The 23,992-nt window shown below is 43.8% G+C and overlaps 1 protein-coding gene across 1 annotated transcript in view; it reads left to right on the top strand.

Moving 5' to 3' along the window:
* SGCD (sarcoglycan delta) overlaps nt 1-23,992 on the top strand; it is a 513,449-nt gene that overhangs the window by 234,938 nt on the left and 254,519 nt on the right. The window lies entirely within an intron of this gene.

Here is a 23,992-nt window from a genome sequence, read left to right as displayed (position 1 = left end):
CCCAGGTTTCCTGATTATCTCTAACACAGCTGTCCTGTTTCCCCCTTTGATAATGAGCAGTCATCACACGCATGAACTTCAAGAGGTTTGTTTTCTGGAAATAGGCAAAATTATTGCTGAGCAGCTCCGGCCGGCTTCCTGAACTCATCAGAGTAGCCTACCGAAGGGGGCCCATGTTGCTTTTATATGAGACGGTAAGCTGTTACTGAGGTTCACTTTTGCATCGTTTCACATTATTACCCTCCAGCTCTTCCAGTATGTTGCGCTTGCTTAATCCTTTTATAAGAAAGTGGCGTCTAACAGTTGGATGTGGGAGTCTCCATTCCGGGGTTCTGTTCTTCTCACACAATGTGTGATGTAGAGCAAGTCACCCAACCTCTCCGTGGCTTGTTATGACTCAGGTGGCAGTGGAGATAATGGGTATGTCCACACTGCAATTAAAAACCCACAGCTAGCCCTTGCCAGCTGACTGGGGCTTGGGCTAAGGGGCTGTGTAATTGTGGTGTAGACTTCCAGTCTCGGGATGAAGCTCAAGCTCTAGGACCCTGTGAGGTGGGAGGGTCCCAGAGTTCAGGCTTCAGTCCAAGCCTGGAAGTCTACGTTGCAATTAAACGGCTCTGCAGCCCAAGGCAGCCACGGGTTTTTAATGACAGTGTATGATTTCCAAGAGAGAAGATCTCTTTTATATAACGTCAGCGAAGTGCTTGAGACAGGATCACCTTTGGCTCAAAATGGGCAGTTAAAATTTCACAAAATCTGGCAGAATGGCTCATTTGTCAAGTTCAAAACAAAGGTGAATACTCCTCCCCTCCCCCACTCAAATCCTGAATGAGCTGTTCCCTTTAGTTGGGAATATTTGGCATGTTTCTATCTGGGAGTGATCCTTGGATGAATAGTACTGTGGGAGAGACTCTCAGAAGTGGCTGCGGGAATTAGGTGCCCAGCTCCCACATGCTTTCCTATGGGAGTTGGGCAACTAACTCCCCTTTGTGGCTTTGAAAAACTCCACTGTGGCCTTGATTCTACCATTGGATTAACGTGGGCACGACCCCTGCACACATGCACACAGTCACTCTGGTTCCAATGGGGTTGCCACATGAGGCAAAACTCCTCCTGCATGGCTCTGATTGCAGCTGCAGGGCCTGCATACGTACAAAGAATTGTTCTTGTTTTATTATTGCTGTGGGGGGTGCATTTTGAGATATGAGTGAAGGAAAAATCGCTCTGTATTAGTGGTCACCGCCACAGGGAGGAAATTATTTGGGAAAAGGGGAAAAAAACCTTCAAAATGCAAAGAAACCTCCACAAAGCAACGTGTTTGGTGAGATGTTCCCCATACTAGTTTAGTTGTCGTCCAGTTAGTGCAGCAGTGTAAGGGCATAAGAGGGTGACCTTGCAAATGCTGTTGACATGAGGGGTACCAGCATGGGCGTGGAAGCAAGCTCCGCATAGCCAGTTTATCTGTCCTCGCGCAGGTGGAGGGAAGGGGATTTAAGGGAGTTAGGGGATGAGTGGAACCTTGTCTCTGCCCCTTCCATTGTGCTGCGCTGGTACGTCAAGCAGAATACCCCATGCTGGACGCAGACCCAGAGCAGTTGACACTCCTTCAAGAGCAGTGGGAGATTGTATCTGAAAGAGATCTACCTCTCCCTTACTCCAGGCAGATCATTATCTCGCAGTCTAAACCTCGGGGTGGGGTGGGGGCAAATCTTTTTAGTTAAGTTTAGTTTTTTTAAGAAGAGGGAAAAAACAAACCCAAAATAACAAAACCAGAATTGGTAAAAGAAATTAATTTCAGCCCTCAGTTGCCAGGTGATCACTGTGCACAGAGTCAGTTTAAGAAAAAAAAAAAAGAGGTAATTGTGGAAAAAAAACCTTCCACACCCTACTCAGAGCACTGCTGATATTGATGGCAACTAAGGAGAAAAAGGAGCAAAGCCACAGAGCATTAATTTAGTCTTTCTTCAAAAGACAGTAAAGGAAATGGTTGCTGATTGGCAAGGCTTAGAGAAGGGTATTGTTAATAGTCCAAAGGAGGAGTGAAGGAGAGAATTATAAAATATAACTGTACACAAAATATGGTGCTAGAGTGGGTCTAGCATTTTAAGCATACAGGAAACAAGTGATTTTCTCTAGGGATGGTTTGCGTTTCACAGTGGTTGCTGTTTTGAGTGGAACAGCTGTCACCCCTGATTTCAAAACCATCTGGGGAATCCTTGTCACTGGAAAACTTCAAAATTGGCTCGAGAAGGACCACAAAGGAGTTATTTCCTCTGAGGAAAGGTTGAAAAAATTGGGCTGGTTTAGTCTTGAGAAAAGAGCAGTGTAGAGGGGGGACCTATTAACAGTCTTCAAACACGTTAAGGGCCGTTATAAAGAGGATGGTGATTGGTTGATCACTGTGTCCGCTGAAGCTAGGACAAGAAGTAGTGGGCTTAATCTGCAGCGAGGGACATTTAGGTTTCTAACTTTATAACTCTAAGGGCCGTTAAGCTTTAGAACAGGCTTCCAATGAAGGTTGTGGAATACCCATTATTGGAGATTTTAAAGAACCGGTAGGACAAACTCCTGTTAGGGGTGGTCTAGGGGGCTGGACTTGACTTCTTGAGGTCCCTTCCAGCTCTACCTTTCTATGATTCTCCCTATTTATTTGGATGAAATGATGCATTAATATCACCTGGGGCGAAAGATGACATTAATGCTTCATTGCTCTGCAGACAGCTTGCTTCCTTCATGCACAGAAGGGGGCTCAGCCAGCTCCAGAGTACCAGCAGTGGGGTCAGGGTTAGCTCAGGAGAAGGACAAGGATTGGCCAGGCTGGAGGCCGGGAGTGGACAACCCAAACTGGTTGGTGTTAGCGCTAGGATGAGTCATGCCCAGAGGGTGCAGAAGAAAGGAAACACAGGCTGGGGTTCTATTACCTGTTCTGAGGAGCCACCTCTGCAGTGGGGATAGTCACTTCCAAACAGGAGAAGGTTCAAACTGATACCTAGAAAGCAAAAGGCTCTGTATTCTCTTACTAGCTCCCTTAGCACGTCACTCAGGTGTGTGTGAAAGGGGAGAGGGAAGACATTGCCATTGTGTTTAAAATGCAAGGATATGACAAGAGGAAGACATTCATTTGCATGATGAAACTCCTGTAAATGCAAATGATCATAAGCGAGGAAAGATGAAAGAGCGCGTGCGTTCATAGGTATCCTTGTTATCATGTTAGCTTGGATCTTTAGGGACGAAACAGCCACTCACGCACGAAGAGTAAACAGACTTACAGTATGCATAAATAATTTTGAAAGGGTGTCTCATGAACGCAATTTCCATCTTTATTTAAAAAACTGCTACTTAGGCACATTATTATAGTTCAGATGACACTAACTAATCCCTCTGTTAATTAGGATGGGAAATGGGAATGTATTCCATGAAAATGGTCTTAATATTTCACTCGTCCAATGGTACTTCACTCATCTCAAAGAATAAATTGTCATTTTGCCCAGAGTTCTAGGAAGGCTATAATTTAGCTGATTAAAAAAAAATAAGAAAATTCCTTAGAGTTAAGTACTATGTATTGGGCTGACAGCATTGCACTAAGCTCACTGTGAACTAAGTTTAGAATAATATAATTAGTAACACTTCCAATGTTTCTTTATCTTGTCTTAGCATTGGTGATTATGTAAATAGTTATATTAATCCCATCTTGCGTCAGTATCCGCGCTTGGTGGCCTCCTGTTAACTCAGCCCTTCTCAAGTCAATGAAGTCATGTGGTCTGAATATTAACATGCATTCTTTTGTTCACTTTGGAGAGCTTCTCGACAGTGAGGCATAACGACATGCTTCACTGGTTGAAAATAAGCACGTCTAGGAGATAGCTGGAACTGCAAAAACTAAGGACGAATTTCTATATAGACCTATGGCTATTGCTATTTCAATATCAATATGCTGCAGGTTTGAATTAGGAGGAAAAAATAATGAATAATTCCACTTCATTTTTTAAAGGGACACCATCATGCTGTGAAACATGTGTTCATTTCAAAATATTGTAGCTGCTGTTGTTACAAGTAATACTTCAGGTGAAATGTGGTGATCCCCAGGCAAAATGGTCTTTAGGGGCCACAGGAAGCTGGGCACAATGTAGAGTAGTCCTAGTGAATGCTCTGAGTTACAGCGGGGAAAGATTGAGAAGCTGCAGATGTGGCGTAGAGTCCCTTTTTTATGCCCTCTTCTGGCCCTGCACCAGGGCTGTCCTTACCCATATGCAAAGCGTGCAGCTGCGTAGGGCACCAGGAAATTTGGGGCACCACATTGTCTGGTGCCCTGCGGAGCTGCTCCAGCCCGTGCTCCGGGTCTTGCCTAGGGCCTCCACCCCATCCTACCCCAGCCCTGCCTCTTCCCGCCCCAGCCCCGCCTCCACTCCCCTGAGCTCTGCAGCAGGTCCGGGGCTGCAGTCACCGGCAGTGGGAGTGCAGCAACCCAGCCCCAGCTGTGCCGCTGGTGAGTGCTGGGGGGTGGTTCCCCCTACCCGCCAAGCCAGCCCCGCCCCCCTGCTCCCACCCTCGCAAAGGCCTGGGACCCCACACGCACCCCCTGCAATGGGGCTGCGTAGGGCTCCAGAACAGCTAGGGATGGCCCTGCCCTGCACCATCCATATCTTAGCTAGACCAGAGATCTAGCCCCAAATATGTGTAGCTTGATGAAACGACAACTGAGTGATAAAACCAGCTATGGATATATGAAGGAGATCTAAACTAGCAGGAGGACTTATTTGAGATAATTTAGAGAAAGATTAACTAGAATTTGTATGATGAAACTGAGCAAGATGTAAAATATGCTAAAAATCAGGCCAGTTAGCCTGAGTAGTGGTCTTCCATGACAAGAAGTGGAATTCCAAACCCTGTGGATGTTTAGTCCATATCCATCTATCCTATGCCCTACTCATAAATGGGCTGTAGGGTGTTATCCATCCTTGGCAGGGGCACATACTTTATGGTCCCCGGCCAAGTCTTGTGAGCAGAACTTGACAAGCTGGCCAGAGTGTGTGGTGGTTTTGTGATGGAGGCAAATGACTATTTGAGAATAGGTTGAGACCACCAGACGTAATTCATTGTGACCTAAACCAGGTTTGAATTTAGGATTCCAAGGAGAAAGTCAAGTGCATTACCCACATTACATCACGTGCCCCTCCTAGAAGGTCATTGCCAATGAAAAATTCTCTCACTAACCTTTTACAAATGGCTTTTCTGTAATTCTACCTCCGCTGAAGGGTAAAACTGTATCCAGTAACTGAATCAGTGGTGCATGCTGTCTGAAGCTTTGCAGAATGAAATTATGGGACCATAATGAATTGTCCGTGTTTTCCTCTCTTCCTTTCCCTCTGTTATCTTCTTTCACTTCCCTTCTCTTTCTTGTGTTGTTTTTTTGGGTGGTTGAATTGGCTTGCAAATAAAGTTGTGAGTTGTCGAGTAATTAAGGTAAACATGGGGATTAAGGAGGATCCTGACATTTAATCCGTGTTGAGCTGTTGACACGTGTTTCTTGATCTCTTGGTGCCCCAGTCAACCCAGCTGGCTAAACTGTGAAAAAGCAGGAATCTTCCTGAACATCAGAGACCAGATTCCCCCCTCATGGTGTCGTGATAAATTACAGGAGCTGTTTGGCTGTTCTAACTCAACACAGGCAGGCAGCAGCCGTACAGAGCTGTACCAGACCATTGGAGTATAAAGAGAAGCTCTAAGCCATTATGACACAAAACTCCTGAGCTGCACTGTGTGTAAATCGGCCACACTCCAGGATCTGGCCCTATTTACAATGTGCCCCTAGCCTCTGTTTGCCAGAAGCTGGGAATGGATCACTTGATGATTCCCTGTTCTGTTCATTCCCTCTTGGGGCACTTGGCATTGGCCACTGTCGGAAGACAGGACACTGGGCTAGAGGGACCTTTGGTCTGACCCAGTATGGCCATTCCTATGTTCTTATGTGTATTTCAAGTCAACATATCCTCACTTATGTGAAGGTGTTCGTTGTAGTGGTGCCTTCATCAAGGACAAATCCATCTATAAGTGAACTAGGAATAAGATAATGCACAACCTCTGTGATGTCCTAATCCTCCCACCAGAATCCCACAAATGAAACTGGTTTTCATGCCTACAGTGGTCTGGATGGAGTTCAATTTCCCATTTCAAAGCATAATCTTTTTTAAACCATCTTCAGAATACAATATCCATCTGAGCAGCTGTTCGACCTCGCCCGACGAGTTTCAGCTTAATTTCAGAGAGGTTTGCTTGGGGTCTCCGAGTGGGGCCAGTGGCAGATGTTGTCTCAGTCCGGTTTCCGTAACTACTGTACAAGATCTCTGTTAAATCTTGTCAGTTTGATCATGAAATGCTTCCAGTGTGCCACTCGGGTCCCTTGATGGGACTTCAAGTAACATGCCATGGGACAATGAGGCCTGAGCTGCTGGAGTTCTCATTTTAAGATAGTGTCTGTGCTTTAGGTTCCCTTTGACTCTCCTGTCATCCTCACAGACTCCATTAAAACATCTCAGAGTTCAGGGTGACACTGAAGAGAATAAAAAGCCTGTGAGTGCTTAAAAATAATATATATTTATGCCAGAGATTGTGTGGCTTCCAGCACATGTGTCTGATCTATGAGTAAGGCTACATTTTAGTCACGGGTATTTTTAGTAAATGTCATGGACAGGTCATGGGCAGTAAACAAAAATTCACGGCATGTGACCTGTCCATGACTTTTACTATATATCCCTAACGAAAACTTGGGCCAGGGGGCCGTGGGTGCTCTGGGGGGACAGTCCGGGGGCGTGTGGCCCAAGACTCCGGCTGTTGCTGGTTGGGGGGGGGCGGCAGCAGTGCGCGGCCCAGGAAACCTGCTGGTGATGGGGGAGATGGCTGGCAGGGCTGGCAGGCTCCCTACCTGGCCCCATGTGTCCCTGCAGCTCCTTGCAGGAGGGGTGGCTGGGAGGCTTTGCATGCTGCTCCCACCACAAGCGCTGGCTCTGCAACTCCCATTGGCTGGGAACCGCAGACAATGGGAGCTGCGGGGGCGGTGTCTACGGGCAGCATGCAGAGCCCCCTGACTCCTCTGCCTAGGAGCTCTAGGGACATGCTGGTGGTAGCTGGGGAGCCCCTCCCACCCCCCTGCCCCGAGGTAATCGCTGCCCCGCACTGCAACCCCCTTCCTCAGCCCTGAGTCCCCTCCTACACCCAAACTGCTGCTGCTGCTGGCCCAGGGGCTGCCCATCTCATCCTGCTCCTGAGCTAGCTGCACCGGCTGCTGCAGAAGTCACAGAAAATCATGGAATTTGTGACTTACATGACCTCCGTGACAGACACACAGCCTTATCTATCGGCAATTACAAACCCCACGGAAGCTGATGAGGCTGCAAGCCACCTTCCAGGCTAAAGGAGGGAACAATTACATACCCCTTTGTTTTGTGATAGCTGAAACAATGGAAGCCACTGCTCAAAGACCAGACTGAATGCAAATGTAGGGCCTGGGGATTGATTTGATTGCAGCTGTCTATGTGTGCATGAGTAAAAAAAGGAGCCAGGGAGCAGACTGAAAGAGCAACAAAAAGCCAAGAAAAAGCAGCCTGAAAGCAGAAGACAGCAAGAGAAATACTGATAGCATGGCCATAAGAGAATGCCAAGGGAGAAAGCTTTAAGGGCCGAGTGCTGGCTGGAAAGGCGGGCTTGGAATTTTGAACAAGGACATTGCTTCCTCTTGTTTGACACTACTGTATTCAGGGAAACAGGACTCTGTGTACATTCTGTGTAAATAAGCAGGGTTCCATCAAATACCTCACTCCATGGTAAATTTGTTCTCTTAATGCAAACAACTGAGGACAGGCCTGAATATTGGCTAACTGCTCAGGCCGAAAGGGGCGACAATAACACGTGCCTCTTTGATCTCCAACAGAACTCAGTGAAAATGCGTCTTCTTTTCTTCATCTGGCTTCACAACACCTGCACCTCATGTCTCTTTCTAAACCTTTATTTTCATGCTTTGAAGAGTGTTCTGCAACTGACTTTTGGCCAGTAGTCCTACCTGTGTTCTACTAAATAGAGCCAGCCCATCTAGAGACCTTGCTTTACTGACACTAATAATATATTGTATTGACCGGAGGCTCTGATTCTGCTCCTATTAAAAAACAAACCTAACCAAGACCTTTTATATTCTCTGCAAGGCTTTGAGCCCCATGGGGCAGCCATCTTGTTTCCAGTATATGCTAGTGGGCTGAATCACAAATTGTATGGAAAGGTGAAAGGTTTGGATCCAGATATCATTGTCGGGTGTCTGACTTTGGGTGTCCTTTAGTGGTTTGCAATGTAAAGAGCAGTATATTCAAGGGCTGAAAGGCCAGGGGGAGTCCAGGAGTATATATCCATTTATCAGCCAGATTCCTTTATTTTCACAAATATACTTTGTTTTAGAACATCTGCATCATATGCATATGTCATAGCTTTTTTTCTTAATAATTAATCAGCCTGTATCTCTCAGGCAGCTCTGCTTGTCAGCAGGGATTAAAGCCTGGCAGTATTTAATCATCTTGTATTTCATAGAACAGTAACAAACTCCATTTGCTTTCTCTTCCCTCCTCTCCTTTTCTTTCCCTTGTCTTCTCTGAGCACATAGCACAGTGTATGCTGTGCCTGTTTATCGTCTTTATATACAGAGTGACAGGTCTTTCTGGCTTTGCATTCCTTACATCAGCAAGTAGTCCTTCGAATGGACTGATTGACTGTGATACAATCAAGGGCTGGGAAGGATCTGAGGGCCAATATTTGAGAAGTTCAGACTCTTGAACTGGCAATGCTCCCAGGAGAGAGAACTAGAGCAGCACATCAGGAGGCTCTGTTGATCGTAAGCAAATTGCCTGGTCCGGTGATTTCGGACTTCATTTCTCATAGCTGACCAGCATCCTCAATCCAGCACTTTTGTTAGAGTGGCAGGCATCCTTTTGCATGAAAAATGACTCATTACCCCTTTGCTGTCCTACGAGTAAATGAAAAGAGCTATGTACATGGTCCGCGCGTGGACTGTGGCCATGTACATTTCCCCATTCAGTTGAAATCAGTGTAATGCAAAGCAACCACTGAGCTCCTGAGCGTGTGTCCTCGGTGGCTCTCAAAGGGCATAATGGAGGCTATATATTGACATATTCCCATTTTCACAGAGAACATAGGTTGCTAATTCTTCAAATTAGATTAAAATAACCGTCACCATCTTAATCCATTTTGGCATCCTTATTAACACAAAAAGAACAGGAGGACTTGTGGCACCTTAGAGACTAACAAATTTATTTGAGCATAAGCTTTTGTGAGCTACAGCTCACTTCATCGGATGCATCAGCTCACGAACGCTTATGCTCAAATAAATTTGTTAGTCTCTAAGGTGCCACAAGTACTCCTTTTCTTTTTGCGAATACAGACTAACACGGCTGCTATTCTGAAACCTTATTAACACAGAGAATGCAAAATGTGGAGCCTGAGTTGACAACTTTTTCTTAGTTCTTAAGAAGCAGCCATGTTTCTGTAGGCAGGGGAACACAACACACAATGGACAACATGGCTGCCATGATGTAACAGGGGGTTTGATGTGGTCTGTAAATGACTTACTACATTCAAATGCCAGTGAGTCCTAGATATAATGTTGCCAGCCTCTTTTAAAAAAACTAAGACAGTGGGCCAAATTTGTGGTTTCTACAGCTGGGTACAAAATAGGAATTAAAAAAAATTTTTTTTTTTGCAAAATATGGTGATTTATTGTGTTTAAAACAGAATTAGTAAAAATGCGGAGCAAAGCACTGGGTTGGGTCCCAAGAAAATTTATCATGAAAACACACTCGGAAGATGTGAAATAATAATTAGGAAATGTTGAGTGCAAAGATCACTTCATTAAGAAAATGTCTTCCACAAGAAGAGAGATGGAGAAGGGGCACATCTCTTACCAAGAAAGGGGTCTGCAGGCAAAGGGTGGATGTCTAGCAGAGCAAGTGCCCATTAGATGAGTTTGCAAACAGAGAAAGGCAAAATCAAGTAAAAATGTGAGGAAAGAAAAGGAGTCAGGAGGAAGTGAAGAGCAATGCTTTGTAAGCCTGTTCGCCTGATTAGCCTTTAATGCTCTTATTAGCATACAAACATCTTTGAAATTGAGTGGCGGTTGGCTCTCTTTATAGCTCAGTCCTCTGAGCATCACATATGGGAGAAAGCGACACTCCCAGAGGGGAGAAAGTGGTTTGACATCTCAGTAGCGAACCTTAGTCACATGGAGAAGGGTCCCTTGTTTTTTCAGAGGAAGGCTAGGCTGGAGGGGGAAGGTGGGAGAAAATGCAGAATGGAGTATGTGTTTTCTCAGCTTTATGGCTCCATGCAGATTCTTCCAAAATCTGTAAAATTAATGAAGTTCAGCAAAGATTGAGGAGTCTCGCAGACTTGTTCCCTTCTGTACTTCCCGCTGAGCTGTTCACCAAGCCTTTCCCTAAAGATCTAGGCTGTGTGTGCTGGAAATAAGGAGACATATATTGAAGATGCAGACATACCCCCATGAAGGATACCTCTATTGTTCTCACTTTTTTTTTTTTTTTACAGTCAGATTGTGGCAGCTGTAACTGGTACACTGGGGGACATGGTACATTGAATCTGTTTCTCTTCCACCCTGCAGGAGGCAATCATAATTTGAGAGTAGAGATGGGGCTGGTTAGTACAGCTAAAAATTGTAGCAGTCCAGAAAGGGGAGCATCGAGGCAGGCAGTCATGGCCCTGCCCCAACCCCTATGCTCTAGAGACAGCTGGCAGGAACCCTGGCCACACTTCTGTAGAAGAGCGTGGAGCATAACTGACTGGTGTCTGCAGATTACTCGCTCTTTGTTCCTTGGATCAAGACGGTGAAGCTGTGACGAGGTGCTGCAGACCATGGGTGCTGCTCCTCCGTTATCGTATGCAGGCAATTTGTATAGTGGGGGTGCTGAGGGCCATTGAACCAAACTGTCAACCCTGTATATAATGGAAACCACTTCAAGCCAGGGGTGCGGCAGCATCCCCTGCACCCATAGATCCAGCACCTCTGATTCTGTGCCGGCCAAGATTTCAAGCATGCGCGTGTGTGTGTGTGAGAGAGAGACTGATAGAAAGCAATAATTATTTGTGGGGGTTTTTGTTTGTTTTTTTTTTCATTTTGTCAAATTGGCATATTCCCTTTCCCCCATTCAATACAAATAATTGCATTTACACAGAGCCTTCCACTGGAGAGATTTTTCTTCTCCAGAAACAAACTGGCATTTTTCAGCTTTACAAAACCTTCTCCAAAGTCTCACACCAGCTCTCTGTCACTGCTCACTGATGCTCAGTACAAAGTCATAGGCATGACCACAGACATGATGAGAAATCTTGTGCCTGGTGTCATGGAAACAGTTTAACAAAACTCTGACCATTACTCCAGGTTAGTTTTGTTTAGTTTCGGTCAAATCTAAGCACACTTGCATGAGCAACACATTCAGGTAATATCTAACCTCCTATACCATAACTTTGCTGGCTGTGATTTTCACAAGAGCCTAAGAGAGTTAGGTGCCCAAGTCCCATTGAATTTCAGTGGGATTCAGGCAACCTCCTTTGAAAATCCCAACCAATGTATTTTGTTTTTTAAAGCTGTAGTTTAAAGTCTCTCTGGATTTTCTTACTGGGACTAAAGTGGTGCGGGGGTGCTGGAGTGGCGGGGGGCTGAATTTATCACTTACATAACTTCTTTAGTGAGGTCGTAGCACCAAGTGGCCTTCAGAGATGGGATCTACAAGTCAATAGTTTTACAATGGCATGAGTGTTGGACCCACCCTCTTTCTGGTCTGTAGTCACTCATCACCTCCTTGCCAGAAAGGGATGGTGTGAGGAATAATTTATTAATACCTGGTGTAGTGCTTTGAAAAGGCTAGATGCTGTATAGTGTATGTCAGGGCCAAGGTTCGTGTGATCACTGATCTCTCCCAAACCTCTCCTCCTTCTGTCTACCTGAGAGGGCTGATGAAATCTGGACAGCTACACTAGTCTTCTCCATCCATACGTCCCTACAGAGCCTTTACTTCCCTCTTGCTTTGAATCTGATGTGCTGCAGTGCTCACCCTGATGCTGGGGAGAATGAAAATGTTAATCAGAATTAACCATGTGGGAATATTTGGCCGTGTCCTGTGGGCGACAGGGCCCGACAGTCTGGTGTCATCAACAAATTCATTTCATTTCCAAAGTCACTTTGGGCCCAGATTTATTTTGTTAGTGCCAAAACCAGAAAGACTGAGAAATAAAAAGCCACTGTGAGAATTTGCCAGCAGTTGTTTTGCATATGCTCATACCCTAGAGATTTTCTGAGTACATTGTTAAAGGAGAGTAATTACAAACAGTGCTCAAGGAGGAGGATTGGAGCTGCCAGTCAGGCTCACATCTCAGCTGGAATCAGCCAATCAGTCTTATGGCTCAGCTGGAAGAGCACCTGGCTGGGAGATAGAAACCTACAGTGGGTACCAAAAAATCCGAGTGAAGTTCCATCTGCCGTACACCAAAAACAATCAGCGTTTCATGGTAAACGAAAATAATTTGTTGTAGATTGAATGTCAGTGTTGGTGAAACGCATTTGACTAACAGCAGTCAGAACTAGGGTATCTGATAATACAACAGGAAGTGGTAGAAAACTTTACTCAGACTGTGAGATTGATGCCTCAATCCAAGCCTGGAAAGGCCACCTCTAGGGATGAGAGATGAATAAAGTTTCCATAGCACACTCACTCAGCCCTGCATCTGTCTGGTGAGATTGCCATCAAAGTGTCACCTGTGACAATGTTCTTTGTGATTAAGGCAGCTGTTCACTACCAGTGACTTGAGTGGGCTTAGGATCAGGTCCTTGATGTTGCTTAAAACACTCAAATTCCTTTTGGGCAGATATTGTCCATAATAATATGACATGAAAGCCTTAACTCCAAAGGCATATTGTTTGCTTGTGTGTTTGTTCTTTAAATTGGTCAAAATTGAGTGAACCATTTTAAAATTATTTAAAATGTGAAAAAAAAGAAAATTCCCTGGAGTTCTGATAAGGTAGCACAAAACCCATTTGTATCTAGAAAACTTGGCTTGTTTTGCAGATTTTATTGAGGCTGAAAGCAAGAGAAAGTGAGTTCAGTACTTTGTCATTAAGAAACTTTAAAGTCAGCAATTTTGAGCATGTATATTAGAACTTACTGATAAGTTTGGTTTTTTAAAAATGTATTGTAAGGGTGCGTTTGTCAATGGCACACTTGCTCACAACACCCCACTCTGCTGATAAAGCTAGCAGGACTAGCTGTGTACCACAAGCCGAATAACTGCAGTGTGCTGGAAGCTAAGCAAGCTTTTAAGTTCCAATGTCTGAATAGCTCTGTATCAAACACCATGGGTGTGATCCTGATAGAGTTTACTTACTCTAGTTTTACACTATTGGTTTAACTGGGATGACTTGGTTTACGCTGGTGTAAGTGCATGCAGATTCAGACCCTATATTTTAGAAAGTCAGCTGAAGATGATTCTGTTAGTCACCAGGGCTGGAAGTCTGCAGACCTTTTAACTTTTCAGGAGCCTCTGGGCCAGAGACTGTTTAGCATAGTCCCAGGGTCAAGAAACTTGGTAAGTTCTTTTGATGAAGCCGTTAGCAATTGTATGTTTTTCAATGCAAATATCTGTGGTCTTTTTCTTTTCTTCCCAGTATATTATTTATATGGCACCCAAAAGTACATTAGTTGGGACACATTCTGTACTGTGTAGTCAGCACTCCATTGTGTGGTTGCTTTGTCCTGGCCAGGTCTTAAGGAGGCCCTGTGTGGTGACATCAGGCAGCACAGGATGTGTTTAATTGGTATTGGAGCTTGAGGATGGGGTAGAACTGCAGGTAGTATTTGCTCTGTGTACATTAACCTTAATAAGAAATCTCCCTTTTGTACTAATTACAACTGAGTCTTGCCTCTTCTCTGCTACAAAATACACTAGAGGTCCCTGCCTCAAAGCTCTTATAGTCTAGGGCCCTGATCCTACAATCAAATCCACGCAAAGCCCCACTGTGAGAGTCAGTGAGATGTTGCATGGGCACAAGCATCCATGCATACGGATCAGATTCCAGGATTGGGGCCAAAATAGAAGAAATGCAGCAAATAGATAGGAGACACAGAAAAGACAGGAAATTCAAGGTGATGTAGTTGTTTCTACTATGTTAACTTAGCAATGATGCACGTTGGTTATATCTTTGATTCCTCTTTTATTTATCAGATAGATATAAACCTTACTAATCTGTATCATACAGGATATGTAATGCGGCTGAGTTAACATTGAAACTTCTTAGTGTTTAGGGGCAGATCCTCAGCTGTTGTAAATTGTCATTCCTGCATTCATATTTCCACTTTCACATTGCATTGCATTCTGTTTTTCCATGCAGTTACTGCTAAGACTAATAGTCTCGCTTAATTTTCCAGATTGGTTATAAAATTTGCCAGCCAAAATATTGCTAACATTCCTTATACTGGGGGAAAAACACACAGCATAAACCCCATTCTACTCTCCCCAAATCCTAGCTATCCATTGTATCTATAAAAACCACTACCAAAATACTGTTTCCTCTTTGGAAAGATTATTTTGTGGCCTTATGTATTCTAATTGTTGATGTTGCTATTTTAGAGTTGCTAGCCACTTGGTTAATATTCTGTTTTGATCTTTTATCCTGTTCCCTAACAAGTGCCAGGTTGTCTGTTTTACAAAGCCATTATCTGTTTCCATACAGAGAGGACTATTCATTACTGCTAGCACATGCTTCCATATGGTGCACATTAATCACGATTTAGCTATGTAAACAAAACTCACATTTTCTTCTTGATACAGTTACCCAGATTAGGGTGAATGAAGCATTCCATTTTAATAAGTCACACAAACACACCTGAGGCTCTGACAACAAAGGGGCAAGAAGCTCTGTTCTATAGAATACATCACTCTGCTAATTAGAAGTCTCGTTTTCTGCTTAATGTTTGTCAGGGTTTTTTTAATGTCCTGGAATGGTATTCACCAGGTCCGGAATGTTACTTTTTAAAAACTCCTCCCACCTCATTCCCCTGTTATTTCATTGTGTTGAAAAGTTAGTACATGCTTTTGAGCTATGATTTCCACATATTATATCTCCAAACTGTTTAAAATTGAGGTGTTTTCAGTTGTATATTTCTTGAACAGCTTGAATTTAACAGCTGAGCTGTGGTGGAAATAAAAATAAATAAATAAAATTAAAGGACCATTGAATCAATACAAGGGGAAAGAAAATTCATCTTCAGAGAGAGAAGTGGCACCAAATGTATGTTAAGTCCCAATCAGGAAGCCTCAGATCTGTGCTTTTGTCTAGAGCTGGGTAAATAATAGATTTTTTTGGTTTGCTGACCAAACTGAAAAATGAGTGTGTTGGGGGGAGGGATAATTTTGGGTCAAGTGGACACACTTTTCTTTTTGTTTCCTTAGTGAAACAAAAAACAGGAATAAAAATTTGTTTCAAGTTAAACAAAATACTTTGGTTGACCCAAAATGAAATATTTAATTTACATTCTGAGCATTTAAAACTTTTTTTTTTAATTAAAAGCAAGCAAAATCGGAAAAGCCATTTACAAAACTGGAGGAGGAGAAGCAAGGACTGGAACCCGGGTGCCCCCTTTCCAGGAGACCACGCTAAGCACCAGGCTCCAGGGTCATTCTCTCTCCCTGTCTCTGGCCTAGTGAATATTTAATTATTATAAAAAGTGGAACAACTTCAGTAGGAATGATTGAGAGGGACCCATCCCAGAACACCCTATAATTCAATGGTTAGGTCACTCACCTGCAACATGAAAGACCCATGTTCAAATCCTGTCTCTAAGTCAGGAAGAGTGGGGACATGAAACTGCGCCTCCTACCTCCCACATGAATACTCTAACCACAGGACTATAGTTTATAGGGGGATCTTCTCCTTTGGATTTATGGAAGGGCAACTAAGTCCCCTTGTGAATTTAGCTCCCAAAACATGTTTTGGGATGAAACTATTGGACGACTTTGTGACCAATGGTTTTTGTCGACTGGATGCTACATTTTTTGGCGACTATTTGTCCAAAAATTTTTGCCCAGTTCTCCGTTTGTGTGTGTTCACATTCCCATGAAGCTAATTCCTTTACTTTTGCTTTGATTGTGTACATCAGTGTACATGAGGGACCAGACCACGCAAAATCTTATTCTGGCGTAATCCCATTGACTTCAGTAGGGCTGTTCACGTAAGAGTTTGCAAAAGATGAAACATCAGTTACAAGGGATTCATGTACAGTATTGTAACATACTTTTTCACCCAATCAGCATGCTCATGAATGAACAGAATGGAACTCATTGCTGTAGAATATTACTGATGCCAAAAATTTAGAAGGATTCAAAAAGGGATGGGGCATTTATATGGGTTAAAAGAAAATCCAGAGTTACAGCAGTAGGCATTAAGCACAATAAAACAAGAGTTTGGAAGAGATTTAAACCCTTCTGACTCCAGGACATAAGCCACCCTAACTAATGAGGGGTTAGGAAGTGGCTTTCCCTGTGGGTAGATTGTTCTGTAGCTGCCTGCTTCAGTTTCTTGCACCTTGTTCTGAAGCATATGTTGCTGACCAGTGTTGGAGACAAGATACTTAACTAGGCGGATCCCTGGTCTGATCCAACGTGGCAATTTTTATATTAATATACTGTGTGTTTCTGGCGAAGAGTGTTTGAATGTACGCTGGAAAATACTGAGCCAAACGCTTGTCTGTTACATCAGTGTCAAGCTGGAGTAAAGTCAATACTTTGGATGTGAGAGCAGAGTGTGTCCTACTGAATTATTGTTATTTATTGTTGTTTGTATTGTGGTAATGCCTATGCCCTGTACAAACATACACCACAAGAGATCGTCTCAGCCCCAAAGCAGAAAACTAGATGTTAATGGCCTAGAATAGGGTGACGGAGGAAAGCCCAGGGGAACAACGAGACACAAGGATGTGTGTGCGTGTGTGTGTATATAGATGAATGTACAGTAGCGGTGGGATCCTCCTATGTATATGAATGTATAATAAAAGGGATATGCCTGTCTACATTATACCGAAGATATCGATAACGTAAGAAAGGGATTCTTATTACGTCTCTATTTTCAACTTCCTAAATTCAGCCCATTTTTTCAGGCCGTTATGGCTATTTAGAATGATAGGAGCACCGATAAAAAGCATTCGTATATGGAAAGATGGAGTATGGTATATGGAATTGGTATAGAAAAGCATTGGTATATGGAAACAGGAATGGTTCCTTCATTCCGAGTTTTAGCTCAGAACAAGGCATTTAGGAGGAAAATGCTGACACAATGTGCTTTGGAGCACAGCTAAAGTATTTCTGTTCTAATATGCAAAGTAAACTTGTCTCACATTGACATTTAAGTAAAACCATAGGAGCCTTTTGGTTGGAAGCCCCAAAAGCCGCAAGCGACAGAGAAAGTGCCAGCAGCAGAGATGGGAAGGACGGTAATGATTGCAAATGAGTCTTGTCGAGGACGAAATGTGATTAGTGTTTTCTAAGAGTGAAGTGTGTTGTCAAAATCAGATGAATGCCTTGTGCTGGGGATGGTGGGAGAGGGAAGAATCCTATAATTCGCCAGGTTTTATTTAATAAGAGGTTCATCATTTTCCATTTTCTCAGCCTGAGCTGGGGGTGTTCGGGAGTTATTATGAGATTTGAAAGAATGCTGAGTTTTTGATCTTGTCAGGGCTGAAAGTACTTTATAAATGTCAGAGTTGGTATGTGAAAATCTGGGGCACTGCTCTGCTGCTTAGCTTGTGAGAGATGGCTAATGAGGCCACTGGAGAACAGCTTGCAGTGCAATGGCCCTGCCTCGGAGAGCAGCACACTTCTTAGCTCCTTGCAGAAAATGATGGACTGTTCCTATGTGTGTATATATACATAAATAATCGTAAACAAATTGCCAGCTTTAGATAACATTGTTCTGTGCGCCATTCTTATTAGCAACCTTTGGAATGTTTACTATACAAACTAACGTTTGTAGGTGACGTTTTTGAGTAAGGGGTCATCAGGTTTCCTCCTTTTGTTCCAATTCTTAGTACACAATTGGATCTGTGTTGACAGCCGGGTGATCTAAGGCAAAAGTATGGGTGAGGTGGCCCGTCTACTGTAGCTGAACCTCATTAAAGCTGCTCAGAGAGGAGAGTTGTCTATAAATAAGGCTGCTGTGACGGAAGTTTTAGCAAAGGGTCTGTAAAAATTTCCAAAAAATAAGGAGAAGGTGACAGCAGTCAGCCCAAAGTCAGGTGTATAAAGTTAAATGAGAGACCATTCGTTTCCCTCGCCCACCCTTCCAAAGTTTCATAAAGCTGCACATCAGAGTTCTCAGTACACACTGTCCATTTAAAATAAAAACGGCAATTGCAAATTTTCACAATTTAAACAGACCAAAAGTGTTGTTGCTGATTTATCACTTGTCAGAATGACTGATTTAATAGGGATTCTGGCTGTAGCCAGGCTTTGAATGTGCTTTGCAAGTATAATGACTTTCATTTTCAAATCTGCCTAGACACGCTTGTGCCCAGTTCTCATTCATCTTAATGTAAACTGGGTGTCAGTATCCTAGTGGCGGTTTTGGAAAGGGCAGCCATACAGTGCAGGATTTATTAATATTGTTGTAGAAAGGCCAGTTACCAAACCCTGTTTTATCTTGATATCTTTCCACCACTGAAATGATATAGGTCCCTTCGGTCTTTCCAGGTCTCTCTCGTCTGTAATTTATTAACTCAGGAAAGTTTAGCTGATCAGCAGTATATGGTCAGGTTCTTCCTGAATTTATTTTTTAAAACTTAATTACTGGCTGGTTTGACTGAGGCAGACGGTTGCCAAGTGACTTGACTGAGGTCATTGTTTGGTCATTCAGCAGACTTTAGGGCCAGATCCTCCGCATCAGCTGAGAATCAGGCCCCAAATATCATCTTGACTTCTATCCTTTGCTCTACTTCACTGCTGTATTGAGAGAAGGCTTCTGCATTTGTTGGCTGGGAGCAGAACCTCTGTTAGCTACTTGGAAGGCAGCTAGGTTAAACCATTCTATGGCAGCACCAACGCGATTTCACATTGTTGTGCTGTGCTCCGTAGCCAATTGGGAGTTCAGTGAGTCAGTTTCGGTTGAAAGGAAATCAGTCACCTTATCACAGTCACCCATGTTTCTCACGGCAAAATAGCATGGAAAGCAAGGATTTGGCATTTATTCTGACAATAAAATGGATCTTTGACCCATAAGCGGTCGAGGTTAAAAACACACACGCACAAAAGCCAAGGAATCAAACATCATCAAAGTAACCTGTGTTAGAAACAAACTTTGAGACATCTGTCATGAATTTTGCATGTCCATCCAATGAAATGCTTTTCAAAAATACAATCTCAGAAGCATTACATGCCTGAGTTCTGAAGTTTTCAATTAAGTTTCCAAATATGTACATCTGTTGATAAAGGGACTTTTGTTAGGAATGACTGCACCACGTTTAATTTAATTTGCTGAGCCTCATAGTAGTTTGATTTTTTTTAAACCTTGCAATGCCAAAGAAAAACATTTTATATGCATAGGTTTTTCCCAAAGTCAAATCACGCTTTTAAGAAAGAATTATTTTGCAGCAACTTTGAAGAGTTGGAAGATTAGCAAAAAATCCCAGGACTAATTATTTTAATATTGATATACTGTGTCAACAGTAATAACCTTTCTTTGAGATGGTGGCATGTCCTGTAGAATCAATTAATCGAAGATGCATTTATGATGCCTTTTTTTTAGATTTAGGGCACTAAGTCTCAAAACATTGCACTGCTTTGGAAATGAGCCCAAATCAGACCCATTTGTCTTACACCTGCCCATTTGGATAAAGCCCTTTCTGCAGTCCTTACACGCGTAAATTCCTATTGTCTTTACTGGAAGTTTTGGGTATATAAAGAATGCAGTATGAGTTTCAAGTTAAGCGCCTGCTTAAGTGCTTTGCTGAACTGGACTTTTCATTTTAAGGAATGATTCCATCTTTGGATCCTAAAACCATCTCTGTATTGAGTCCAGTAAATATTAAAATGCTCTTGAATTAAAGGATATATAAAAATAAATGTATGTGTAACATTCCTAATACCTCCACTTGGGATTGCAAGCATTGCCATTGACAAATGAAGCAAGTGTCTTACTCATTCCTTCTAGCCTTATATGTGATTTTTAGATCTGGCTTTACAATCAAAGCTTGTTTTTAATTTGTTACCCCCTCAAACCTTCATGCCTGCATTCAGAATATTTATTTTATTTTAGCTTTTGTATGTGAAACTTGCCAGATGTAAATCTTAATTTGATAAATTGTAGCCTTTTGAAATTCAACATGTCAGTATTGTCTAGATCACGTCATTTCAAATGGAGTTTAAGATGCGTGGACAGTGAGACATGTAGCCCATTGACACCCGTGAGATTAACGAACCACTGATGCCCCTATCTGCAGTAAAGTGAGCATACTATATACATTTGGCTCAAATCACATGATACTTTGGTCTCTGTGAAAATTCTTCTTGTGAGTAGCTACTCCAGGGCTTTGTAACGGGGGTGGGGGAAAGGGTAATGGGAGTGTATTGTCTGAGAGGTTTGAGAGAATGAGCAACAGCAGTGAAGCTTGGTTGTTCGTTGAACTGTATTCGTTGAACCTGGTGGCTGAACTTTGTGACTTTGTCCTTACCCATAACTATTTCACATTTGGGGACAATGTATACCTTCAGATCAGCGGCACTGCTATGGGTACCCGCATGGCCCCACAGTATGCCAGCATTTTTATGGCTGATTTAGAACAACGCTTCCTCAGCTCTCGTCCCCTAAAGCCCCTACTCTACTTGCGCTATATTGATGACATCTTCATCATCTGGACCCATGGAAAAGAAGCCCTTGAAAAATTCCACCATGATTTCAACAATTTCCATCCCACCACCAACCTCAGCCTGGTCCAGTCCACACAAGAGATCCACTTCCTGGACACTACAGTGCTAATAAACAATGGTCACATAAACACCACCCTATACCGGAAACCTACTGATCGCTATTCCTACCTGCATGCCTCCAGCTTTCACCCTGACCACACCACACGATCCATCGTCTACAGCCAAGCTCTGCGATACAACCGCATTTGCTCCAACCCCTCAGACAGAGACAAACACCTACAAGATCTCTGTCAAGCTTTCTTACAACTACAATACCCACCTGCAGAAGTAAAGAAACAGATTGATAGAGCCAGAAGAGTTCCCAGAAGTTACCTACTACAGGACAGGCCTAACAAAGAAAATAACAGAACGCCACTAGCCGTCACCTTCAGCCCCCAACTAAAACCCCTCCAACGCATTATTAAGGATCTACAACGTATCCTAAAGGATGACCCAGCACTCTCACAAATCTTGGGAGACAGGCCAGTCCTTGCCTACAGACAGCCCCGCAACCTGAAGCAAATACTCACCAACAACCACATACCACACAACAGAACCACTAACCCAGGAACTTATCCTTGCAACAAAGCCCGTTGCCAACTGTGTCCACATATCTATTCAGGGGACACCATCACAGGGCCTAATAACATCAGCCACACTATCAGAGGCTCGTTCACCTGCACATCCACCAATGTGATATATGCCATCATGTGCCAGCAATGCCCCTCTGCCATGTACATTGGTCAAACTGGACAGTCTCTACGTAAAAGAATAAATGGACACAAATCAGATGTCAAGAATTATAACATTCATAAACCAGTCGGAGAACACTTCAATCTCTCTGGTCACGCAATCACAGACATGAAGGTCGCTATCTTAAAACAAAAAAACTTCAAATCCAGACTCCAGCGAGAAACTGCTGAATTGGAATTCATTTGCAAATTGGATACTATTAATTTAGGCTTAAATAGAGACTGGGAGTGGCTAAGTCATTATGCAAGGTAGCCTGTTTCCTCTTGTTTTTTCCTACCCCCCGCCCCCGATGTTCTGGTTTAACTTGGATTTAAACTTGGAGAGTGGTCAGTTTGGATGAGCTATTACCAGCAGGAGAGTGAGTTTGTGTGTGTATGGGGGTGGGGGGGATGTGAGAAAACCTGGATTTGTGCAGGAAATAGCCCAACTTGATTGTCATGCACATTGTGTAAAGAGTTGTCACTTTGGATGGGCTATCACCAGCAGGAGAGTGAATTTGTGTGGGGGGTTGGAGGGTGAGAAAACCTGGATTTGTGCTGGAAATGGCCCAACCTGATGATCACTTTAGATAAGCTATTACCAGCAGGACAGTGGGGTGGGAGGAGGTATTGTTTCATATTCTCTGTGTATATATAAAGTCTGCTGCAGTTTCCACGGTATGCATCCGATGAAGTGAGCTGTAGCTCACGAAAGCTTATGCTCAAATAAATTGGTTAGTCTCTAAGGTGCCACAAGTACTCCTTTTCTTTTTGTATTAACAGGAAATGTCATTTAATATATCCTGTTGGCTCTTCCTATTCCAGGTCTCCATAAAAGTCTGGTTTGTTGTATTGTATGCTGTGCTTTTTGGAACAGGCCAAAACTCTGGTGATACTCTTTAGTATCTCATACACACGCTTCTCCCATCTAAGAATGCCTGTAGCCTGAGAAAGAAAAGCTATGGCTGGATTTAAACGAATGAAACCTACGGTTTAGAAAAGACAGGATTTGCATTTTTTCCTCACATCTGCCTAGGACGGAGGTGGGCAATCTGCGGCCCGCGGGCCACACCCGGCCCATGGGACCGTCCTGCCCAGCCCCTGAGCTCCTTGCCTGGGAGGCTACCTCCGCAGCCGTGCCACCGGCACAACGCTCTGGGTGGCAGGGCAGCGCCGTTGCAGAGCCGCAGCCTGGCCACCGGTGCTCCAGGCAGCGCAGTAAGGGGTTGAATAGAGGGCAGGGGAGTTGGGGGGGGTGGTTGGGCGGACAGAGGGTGGGGAACGGGGGTTGGATGGGGTGGGAGGTCCGGGGGGGGAGAAGGGGGTTCAGGGAGAAGGGGTGGTTGGATGGGGCAGGGGTCCCGGGGGGGCAAGGCAGGAACGGGGGGGGGGGTTGGATGGGGCAGCAGGGGGCGGTCAGGGGGTGGTCAGGGGGTGGTGGTTGGGGTCAGAGTCCCGGGGAGGGGCCATCAGGGGACAGGGGGGGTTGGATGGGGCAGGAGTCCCGGGGGAGCCATCGGGGCAAGAAGTGTGGGGGGGTCAGATAGGAGGCGAGGGCTGGGCCACGCCTGGCTGTTTGGAGAGGCACAGCCTCTCCTAACCGGCTCTCCATACAATTTTGGAAACCCAATGTGGCCCTCAGGCCAAAAAGTTTGCCCGCCTCTGACCCAGGGTCCTTGTCTGTTTGGTCCTTGGCCAGTTGGATCAATATTTCAATTCTCAAATGTGTTTCCAGAGTGATGTCACTGGGTGTCCAGATTTCTCCTGTGACTGACATGTACAGCAGATGGTGTAAATGCCCAGCATATGTTTGTTGGATCATTGTGAAGGAAAATCAGCTGGTTTGCTGACTTTCTTGGCATTGCACCTTGCAGTCACTTAGAAAAGGGGACAATTTGTTAAAGCCATCAAAATGTACATAGTTTCAATTTTGGGGCAAATTTATCCATCCTACCCTCACTTTCGCTGGTGAATATCACTAAAGTCAAATAGGTTATATGAATGTAAGCCAGGACAGACTTTGCCCCACTTATCCTTTTTTAAACATTTGTTTGCGTTTTGGTTCTTGGCATAAGAATGGTGTCCACAGACTTGTAATGATTGGAGTCCACGAGCACAAGCAGTTACGTCACAGATAGGGAATGTTTATGTCATTCATACGGACTGTATTCCACTCAAGTCATTGCCTCCACATGCAGTATCTTTATTCTCTGGTTAGAAATGAAGAAGTTTTTGCAGATTACAGG

The sequence above is a fragment of the Lepidochelys olivacea genome (genome assembly GCF_965140295.1).
Source record: "Lepidochelys olivacea isolate rLepOli2 genome assembly, chromosome: 8".
Taxonomy (NCBI): domain Eukaryota; kingdom Metazoa; phylum Chordata; order Testudines; family Cheloniidae; genus Lepidochelys; species Lepidochelys olivacea.
Note: the sequence above shows the minus strand (reverse complement) of the source record. Positions and strands in the feature narration are given on the sequence as shown.